Below are 10,602 nucleotides of genomic sequence, written 5' to 3'. Positions count from 1 at the left end.
GCCCCCATCTGCAGGGTTCGTGGCTGGCCCTGGGAGCGCAGACATTTCCTGGCACTGTGGATGTCTTAGCTAGTGTGTCCGCACAGCCACTTGGCTTTGCCTTTCAAGCATTCAGTTGGCAGCTCCACTTCTAGCTCTTGCCTTTAGGCCTTTTAGGTGTCACACTTGGTCTTAGCCAAAAGGCTAGGAAGCAATTAGGCCTTTTAGATGGATGTCAACCAAAAATGTCATATCTTTAGATGTGAGGCCATGTCTCTCAACATCACAAGGTCACCAGTCAAACCCCCCAAGATGCTCTGGGAATCTCCTCTCATTTGGTGTTGGGTGAGGGGAAATCCCCCTCCCGTCTCACACAGGTAAGGAGAGAAAGGCCACAGGAAGGCAATAATTTTCTCACTTTCTGGTATCTTCAACTTTGTGCCCCTTTTATCCACAAGGTGGACGGTGGGCTGGCAGGAACACTGTACAATCTATAAGCGTTCCTGTTAGCACATGCATGTTCCTGGTAACTTGTTCTTTTATCATGCTCAGAGTTAAGGGCCTCGGCCAAAACCCTGCCGGATCCTGTCTCAAATCCGCTAATGACTCCAGGAAAATGCGAGACTCTGAAAAATCACTGTGATGTATCTGTGACAGCTGAAGGGTTATTTGTCTGGAAGACACAGAAAGACTACATTCTTTTTATTATTCCGTCTTCATCTCTGGTTAGCTGCCATCAGGTAATCACAGGTTGTTAACTAGGTTAAGGTGATGTCTAACCAGCACACGTAAGTCAAGAAAGATAGAGAAAGCAGGGGCCCCTGGGCAGCTCAGTTGGTTAAGCATCTGACTCTTGATCTCAGCTCAGGTCTTGATCTCAGGCTTGTGAGTCCAGCCCTGCATCGGGCTCCATACTGGGTGTGGAGCCTACTTTAAAAGAAAAGCCTTAAACAGACACACTTGCTCACAAGCACTTTGTACGCTGGGCTCTATACTATGTTATTTCCTTCCCTTCATCTAAACACCGATCCATTCCACTTGACACTCAAGGGCTAAGGACAGGTGGAGTCCGTCAGAAGAATAGCATCCCTGTGGCACAGGAAGCACAAAATGCCTGGCGCCCGCACCTGCAGCAACCGCCGGCTTCCCAGAACCCTGTTGGGAGCTGGAGCTGCCATGTTGTGTGGGTGAAACTCACACATTGACACAGCAATTGTGAGCTCTGCTGCACCTGAGAGGGTTCTGCTCTGTGCTTTCCATAACACAGGGAATGAAGACAAGGGGATCTTCTCCTATTTTTATTTCGGTTTTATTTTGAAATAGGTTTATACTTTCAGAAAAGTTGGAGACCATGGAAAGAACTTATAAGTAATCTTATACCAGATCCACCAATTGTTTGACAAATGCCACAATTTGTTGTTTTTCAGAGCTCCTTGAAGCAAGGTTGGAAACATCATGCTCTTGATCCTTTGCTATTTCAAAGTGTATTTCCTAAGAACAGAACATTGTCTTCTCCTCTTATGTAACTGCAGTATAGTTATCAGATTCAGAAGATTTAATCTTGTTAAAATACTTTAATTCCACATGTATATTCCAAATTTGTCAAATGTCCCAGTAATATTCTCTGAAGAATCTTTTTGTTTTGTGTTGATTTCTTTGTCCTTTAGCAGAGTCCACTCCTAGATTTGGCCAGTAGCAACCCTTCCAGCTGCTTCCTTGTGCTCTTCAGACATGTCTGTATGGCATTTGTTTGTTTTGAGCAATTTCTTGCTTTAGGGTCATAAACTTTTAAAAAATTAATTAATTAATTAAGAGCACTTTTAGATTCACAGCAAAACTGAGTGGAAGGTACAGAGGTTTTCCATAGACCCCCTCCCCCAGATCTGAATCACCTTCCCCTTCTAATGGCATGTATCCACCATCATAGGATCAGACCGAGTAGTTTCACTGCCCTAAAAACCCTCTGTGTTCCTTCTGTTAATCCTTCCTTCCCTGCTACTTTCTGGCAACCACTCATCTTTTTGTTGTCTCCATATACTTCCCAAAACTGTCATATGGTTGCAATCATATAGTATCTAGTCTTTTCAGATTGACTTCTTTCACTTAGTAATATGCCTTTAGGATTCCTCCATATTTTTTCATGGCTTGATACTTTATTTCTCTTTGGCCCTGAATAATATTCCATTGTCAGGATATGCCACAATTTATATGTCCATTTACCTATTTTTAAAAAAAGATTTTATTTATTTATTAATGAGAGACAGAGAGGGAGGCAGAGACACAAACAGAGGGAGAAGCAGGCTCCATGCAGGGAGCCCAATGTGGGACTCGATCCCAGGACCTGGGGTCACACCCCCGAGCCGGAAGGCAGATGCTCAACCGCTGAGCCACCCGGGCATCCCATCCATTTACCTATTGAAGGACATCTTACTTGCTTCCAAGTTTTGGGGATTATGAATAAAATTACAAACTAACTGCTATAAACTTCTGTGCGGAGATATTTTTGTGGATAGAAGTTTCCAACTCCTTTGAGTAAATATCAAGGAGCATGATTGCTGCATCATATGTTAACAGTATGATCAGTTTTGTAAGAAACCATCAAAGTGTGCTCCAATGTGGCTATGTTCCAATGTCATGAAATCACATGATTCTGTTTTGTATCTCTTTATTGTTGTTTTATTTTCTTTTGTATTTTTTAATCTTGATTAAACTAATTACTTTATGGCTGCTCTGTAAATGACCAATTCTTGAATTTGTACATTGGTTATAGAACTTCTGAATTAGTAATTAATTGTAGCATTTATGCTTATCTCTTTCTTTCTCTTTTAAACATTTTGTTTATTTATTTGAAAGAGAGAGAAAGAGAGAGTGAACATGAGTGGGGGAGGGACAGAGGGAGAGGAAGAAGCAGACTCTTCACTTGGCAGAGAGCCTGATGCGGGGCTCAATCCCAGGACCCTGAGATCATGACCTGAGCTGAAGGCAGATGCTCAACCAACTGAGCCACTCAGGTGCCCCTGTCTCTCCTTCTATAGAATTATTTTCATTATTTGGGTAAGGATCTCTTTCTACAGTTGTATTTTTCATTGTATTTTCATTCAAAATTTATTTTATTCCTGTGTGTTTTCTGACATCTGCCCCTAAATTCATATTTCATTTCATCTGTGAAAATTCTTTGGGGCCTATTTTAAGACTGAGACTGTGTTCCTCCAAAGAGGGATGACATTTATTTCAGCCTTCTCATGGGGTCACTACCATCTAGGATGATGTGAAATTAGGTTATTTGCCTAGGTTTTTTACAGACTTTTAGGTAGTGTGAACACATGTTGAAAACTGGCTGAAGAATGAGGTTGTGGTTACAAATTGTTAGTTTCCTTTCCCTTCCACCTAAAGTGGTATACATTCCAACCTGTTAGAACATAATTAGAGTGTCTTTTCCCCTCAAAAGTGTCCCTCTGTGGGAGATCTATTATACGGTCACTCAAGGCTGAAGTTATGCATGTCAGGTTTCCTTCCTGCCCTCTTTGGTGTGGCAGATTTACTTGTTTTCCTTCACAGAATGTGTGGCAATCCTTTAGGGTTGGCTCTATGCAGGGATTCCCAGTAGACTTCTGACCCTGGATGGCCCTATGCTCCATCTCCTGGCTTTGGTCTCCTTCACCTTCTGCAGCCTTGCAGAGACTTGCAATAAGTCTCATATATATCAGAGTCCAGGGCGCAATGCTTAGGAGAGGCCTCTGCTTGGAATACAGTTTACTGGTGCCATTGGATTCCTGGTGGATCCAGACCTTTATTCCACAGTGAATGGTAATCATTATAAAGTGGCTCTTTCTGTCTTCCAATATTGTTGCCTTGCCTTCAAACACAATCTCATGACTCTGGAGTTCTTTTTGTATACATTTATCAGTTAATGTTTCTCTTTTTCTTTATGTCTGACAATTTTTTTGTAAAGATACTCTAGACTGAATTGCTTTGCGCATATAGGTTGGGCTTCTGTTTTTTATCAAAACTGAAACATTTCCATTAATGACTTGGTGTAGTTTTAATTTACATTCACTGATATGACAGGAAAGTCTGATCTCTGTTTTATCATTTCTCTCACATTTTCTTTCCCATTTCCTTTTGAAAGATTCTTCTATTCTTTTTTTTCATTTTTGCTCCATGGTCTCTGTGGAGGTTTTATTTGTTTGTTTCTGTTTTTGTTTTTTAAAGATTTCTTTCTTTCTTCTTTCTTTCTTTCTTTCTTTCTTTCTTTCTTTCTTTATGAGAGAGAGAGAGAGAGAGAGAGAGAGAGAAAGCAGTTCCAAGCAGAGGAAAAGGGAGAGAGAATCAAGCAGCCTCCCTGCTGTGCACAGAGCCCAACATGGACTCGACCTCAGGATACTGAGGTCATGATCTGAGCAGAAATCATGATCTGAGCAGTTGGCCACTTAACCAACTGAACCACATAAGTTCCCCAAGGTCTGTGTCATCAATTTACTGTGTTTGAATGTGGGTATCTCCCTTTTGCATGTTTAGGAAGATTTAAGTCTGAGTTTATTTTATCCTGAAAATTCCTTTTTAAATTTTAATAATGTACGTGCAGTTTTTTAAAGGAATCTTGGGCACTGGATCCCAGTGAACAATAATAAGAAATAATGATATATTCACCTCTGCTTTCCTGTAATTACCAGATGAGAAAATTAAAGTAATTAAAGTCATTAATAGAATTGACTACATTACTATAATTTGTATTTCTAAGCTTCTTATGCTTCTATTTATTTTTGCTCTTAAGCTTCTATTAATTAAGTTATGAGATTTAGGTAATTCTTTTGATTCCCCATAATGAAAGATAAGAACACTGGAGCTCGGCTGTCCTGCTCCGGGGTCTCCCCTTCCAACTCCAGGTTGGACTGATGTGGTGTCATATTTATACCCTGTATTTCCTGTTCTGTGCCTTCCCTTTGGGACTGAAATGGATTCAGTGCTCACCGTTGATCCTTTAATCCAACACTGTCATTCATCTCTTGGATGAATTTTGTTACCAGGACTGATTTGTTATCAAATGATTTCCTTTCAGGAAGAGTGCCTCATCTCTACAAGCATGACTATTTGAAAGTATCATTTATTACTTTTATTCCTGAATGACACTTCAGCTCACGTGGTAAACAGTATACATGGACTAACCAAAGTATTTCAGAAATCTCCCTGCTTGCCTTTGCAGCTCGATGTGGCCTGGGAGCCTTTCTGAGCAAGGAGATGTAAGTAGTACACCTGGGAAGGGGTGTCCAGTATAAGGAAATATTTTGTTTCTATGGTTAAAGGACAGACAGGGATTGCCTGGCCTTGCCCTTTTCATCTTGCCTTGACCACAGAGGTGATGCCTGAAGCAGGAGGCAGCCATCCTTTGGTCAACAGTAGGTAAATACATTTGGTGCCTGGATTGGCTCCCCACAAAGCCATTTCAGATTTCTTCTGTTCAGAAAGGGTAGGAAAGCTGAAACCATGTTTTACAGAATCCCTTGCAGCTAAGTCCAATGGGAAAGTTTACAGCCACCAACTAGATGTATTTAAGTGACTGCAGCAACTTTGAATTAGGAAATACTAAAAGTTAGCATCATTAGAAACAAAACCCATAAACACATATATCCAAAAGTGAGATGGCCCCTCAAATGCAACTGGCACTGAATCTTAGGAAACTATACACAGCTCTAACACTTCTGCAACCAGAATTATCTTTATAAGGATTAACTATCAAAAAAAAAAAAAAAAAAAAAGGATTAACTATCCATGTATGTTTAAATGAATTGAAGACTATTTTATTTAATATTTCTGCAAGGATAAAAGATACAATGGTCAAAAAAGGAGTTTTGATTCTCTAGTCATTTGCCACAGACATAAATAGAGCAAATACTATTGTGCTAAGAAAGAAAGAAAGTAGAAAGATGGGGCACCTGGGTGGCTCTGTTGGTTAAGTATCTGGCTCTTGGTTTCAGCTCAGGTCCTGATCTCAGGGTCATGAGATGGGGTCATTTGTTGGGCTCCACACTCAGTGGGGAGGCTGCTTGGGGAGGCTCTCTCCCTCTCTCTCTGCCCCTCCCTCTGCTTGTGCACACACATGCTCTCTCTCTCAAATGAATAAAACCTTGAAAGAAAGAAAGAAAATAAAAACATCTTTTAAAAGAATAAGTTGAAAACATCTCAAAACAACATAATTTTTAGTAATGTTAGCTCCAGAAAAATGGGAGTAAACCAGTCAGCTGTTGTCTCACGTGAGACCCAACAATCCCTAAACCACACCAAGAGCTATTATATGAGTAAGAAATGAGAGCTCAGAGGAAAGTCAATCTTTGGCCAACGTTTCCAGCAGAGGGAAAGAGTATAGAAATTCTCTATCAAAGCTTCTATGATGTATTCACATACAAGAAAAACAAAAGTAATTTTATTTTTTTTAAAAATTTAACTTGCTCAAAATAGATATTAATTTCACAAATATTTGCTGAGCATCTAATATGCTCCTGACACTTTTCTAGACTCTGTGGATGTTGTGGTGAATAAGACAGACAAATTCTTTCCCCCAAAATCTTTTGTCATCTTAAAAGAGCATCTGAGGCTTGTGTGCTGAAACAGAGGGGTGGGTGTCCCCACTGTTCCATTCACTGCTTATGCTGAGCTTTCTCCCAGAGAAACAACTCCACTCCATCCACACCTCAGCTCTCGAATGACTTCCCTCAGCCTTTACAAAGATAAATAAATATTATGCAAACTAGGCAAACAACAAATCTCCCCAGGACCCTCTCTATTATGCTGGTTTTTCATCATTTATCACCAGGTAAATTATATGAGCTATATGTCTGCTCACATTTTGTAAGCAGGTGCCTCTGGTTTAAATCAAGTCTTCTTATACTGTGTATATACTGGAAACAATGATTATTTTTACACAATGAAAAGACTTTCATATCCAAATGAATTATACCACTCACTTATTTTTAGCATTTTTCAAATCAATAATCTGTTGAACTATCTCTTAGAGATTTTCTTTAAAGTATTCTGTAGCAGGGATTTTTCTACACCTGTAAACTATTTTTGAACCAGTTTATTAAAAGTTGTGGTGGATATCATGTAACTCCTGACCAGAGATGTGCAAGTTTGTACATGCAAAAGACCAAGAATGACATATTTACCTTGGCTCTCTTTGGAGACCAAGATGACAAGATAAAAGATTTGACAAGCTTGTTGTGTATTTTATTGATAGGTATCTTGATTATAAATTGTTTAGAATGTTTTGAACTCAAAATTGTTAAATTCTCACGTTTAAGACTTTTAACAAGCCAAGCATTTGAAATATTAATTACAAAATTATTTTTAACAAGATAAAAAGGAAAAGATAAAAAAGAAACGCTTTAAACATTAGTATGTTCCTACTACTAGATAAGATGCCTCTGGCTTCCTGTTCACTTGAACTTAAACCATGATTTTAAAGTATATATATATATATATATATATATATATATATATATATATATAAAACATTCACACATCAAAGTCCAGCTACTGCAGAATAATCAGCCTCTTTTTATACACAGGCTGATAAAGCTTTGCTAGATTGGCTGTACTTGCTGTCTTGGGTAAAGTATATTTTTCTTCAGCCCTCTCTATAAGCTGCAGAAAAAAATGGATTTTATCATAATCTTTATTGGCTTTGGCTGTTAGTATTTTGTAAACCTGGCTCCAGCATCTATTTTATCCTCTGGTGAAAAAAAAAAGAACAGAAAAGAAATATAAATACAATTTATTGTATGAAAGACAATTATTCTTTTATTTTTTTAATGTATTCAAATTCTGCATGGAGAAGAAACTAATTTTAGCTAAATTCTCAAAGAAAAGGCCCAGGCATAGCTTCTTGCATTAGTAAAAATCCTACAATATACATCTTCCCTCTTTAATCAAGGATAGATTAGACTGGCTTGTGTGTTAATACCAAATGATGCTCTTGGTCAATATTTGAATACTTTTTTCATTTTTATATGGATTTACTCTTCTGCTTTCCGTACAGTTTTCTCTGAATTAAAAGGAAAAATATTCAACAGAATCACAATCATCACTTCTTGCTCTTTATTTATTAAGGCTAAACATGAGTCCATTTCTCCTAATAGAGCAAAGGGGCTCATCCTCAGAAAGATGATGCCAGCAGAGCATGGGCTCGTGCAGCAGTGTTTCCTAATGAGTGCCCCCCAGAGATGCAAAGTAGGTATTTTTGGGGGGAAGATTCAGAGAGCAACCCTTCCAGGAAATGTGGAGTTGAACAATGAATCAGATGTGATTTGCAAGGATTTGAGAGGTGAGGTGGTATAGTGGTGGAAGGGGTCCTATGCAGGCTATCTTTTCAGACTTCTGCTCCTCTGCCTGGGACCCAGCCAGGGCTGAAAGGATAGCTGCAGGAAGAACATATAAGCTGTTGGTTAGAGTCTGAGCAAATTTATTGAAGGACAAATTACCTTAAAGCTTTAATCACGCAGCAAAGGAAACCAGCAACACAATGAAAAGGCAACCGATAGGATGATAGAAAATATGGCAAATAATGTATCTGATAAGGAGTTAATATCCAAAATACATAAAGAAATTATACAATTCAATTACAAAAACTCAAAGAATTCAATTAAACAATGGACAGAAGGACTGAATTAGACAAGTTTTAAGGAAGATTAAAAAATGGCCAGCATATACATGAAAGGTGCTCAACATAACTAACAATCAGGAAAATGCAAGTAAAAACCACAATGAGATATCACCTCACATCTGTTAGAATGACTGTCATTAAAAATATGAGAAATAACAGGTGTTGGCAAAGATGGGGAGAAAAGGGAGCCCTTGTGCACTGTTGGTGGAAGTGCAAACTTGTGCTGCCACCCTGGAAGACAGTATGGAGGTTCCTTAAAAATATTAATATTGAAACTACCATATGATCCAACAATCCCACTTCTGAGCCCATAGCTAAAGGAAACAAAATCACTCTCTAAAAGAGATATTTGTAACTGCATGTTCATTGTAGCATTATTTATAATGCCAAGTGATGGAAACAACCTCTGTGTCTGTCAACAGGTGAAAGGATAAAGAGATTGTGATACGTATACATGGAATATTATCCAGCCATGAAAACCAATGGGATATTATGCTAAGTGAAATAAATCAGAGAAAGATAAATCCTGTATTATCTTACTGGTCTGTGGAATCTAAAACACTCAAATTCATAGACACAGACAGCAGATTGGTGGTTGCCAGGGCGGGTGGTGGTGGTGCCCAGTGGGCAAAATAGGTGAAGGTAGTCAAAAGTTATAAGAATATTTGAATAAGTTAGGGCAGCCCAGGTGGCTCAGTGGTTTAGCACCGCCTTTGGTCCAGGGCATGATCCTGGAGACCTGGGATCAAGCCCCACATTAGGCTCCCTGCCTGGAGCCTGCTTCTCCCTCTGCCTGTGTCTCTGCCTCTCTCTCTCTCTCTCTCTCTCTGTCTCTCTCTCTCTCTCTCTCCTCTCTGTGTTTCTCATGAATAAATAAATAAAATCTTTAAAAAAAAGAATTTTTGAATAAGCTATATAATTAATAGGTATAAGAATAATATCAGCCTTAAAATGATATTTCTGGTCTTAAAACAATGAACATAGTTCAAGAAAAGAATTACTGTGCTTTTACTATGGAGGCCAATTGAAATACAGCATAGATATAATCTCTCCATACCACATTTTATTGAGATACAATTTGCATGTCATAGGATTTACCCTTTTAAAGTATACAATGTGGTGGTTCTAGTATATTCAGAGTTGTGTGATCATTACGACCATCGAATTTGAGAACAATCTCACACCCTCAAAAGAAACACTATCTCAGTTAGCACTAACCCCCAATGTCCTTCTCTCTCAGACAAACACGAATCTCCTTTCTCTCTCTGTATTTTGCAGTCAGAACATTTTACATGAATGAAATAATGAAATATGGGGGCACAAGCTTTATACTCTCAAATGAGAATGGACTTACTCCTGAATAGAAACATATCACTTCACCTTAGTTCACTGTCATATTATTTTCTTTTTAGAAAGTTGTATTATAAGTTAGTGCACAAGTAGGAGATCCTTGCATCTACCGTCTAAAAGCAAACATTGTAATGATGACAATCCTTTAAAATTTCATATAACTAAAAGATATTGATTGACCTTATTCCATTTCTTTCTTTTAAAACCAAATATCTCAAAGCCATCCCATGGTAATGCCAGTGAATCAAGGACAAACAATTAGGTTAACTGATATTTCCTGTCAAATTGATCCATTTGCCCGGTTGTTTAAGGGTTTGCATAGGTAATCAAAATTAGCAAAAACAAATTACTAATAAATATTAGGTTGTAACATATTCTGATTAAAGAATATGTTTACTCTGTCTTTACTGGGACTAACTATTACAAGAAAGCAATTTCTTCTGCCTGAGACAGAGGGGAAACTATATATGGGAAGTATGCATGTCCCTCAGTACATGGGGAGGGCAATGATTATAGCAGAATAGTTACTACAAAATGGTATAGTTACTCTACTTATCCTGAGAACGAAACAGATGTGATCAAAGTAAGTGCAGTAGGCTTTAATAAGTGGCTGG

The sequence above is a fragment of the Vulpes vulpes genome, chromosome 6 (assembly GCF_048418805.1).
Source record: "Vulpes vulpes isolate BD-2025 chromosome 6, VulVul3, whole genome shotgun sequence".
NCBI lineage: Eukaryota > Metazoa > Chordata > Mammalia > Carnivora > Canidae > Vulpes > Vulpes vulpes.
The sequence above is the reverse complement of the archived record's forward strand: the minus strand, read 5'-3'. Positions refer to the sequence as shown.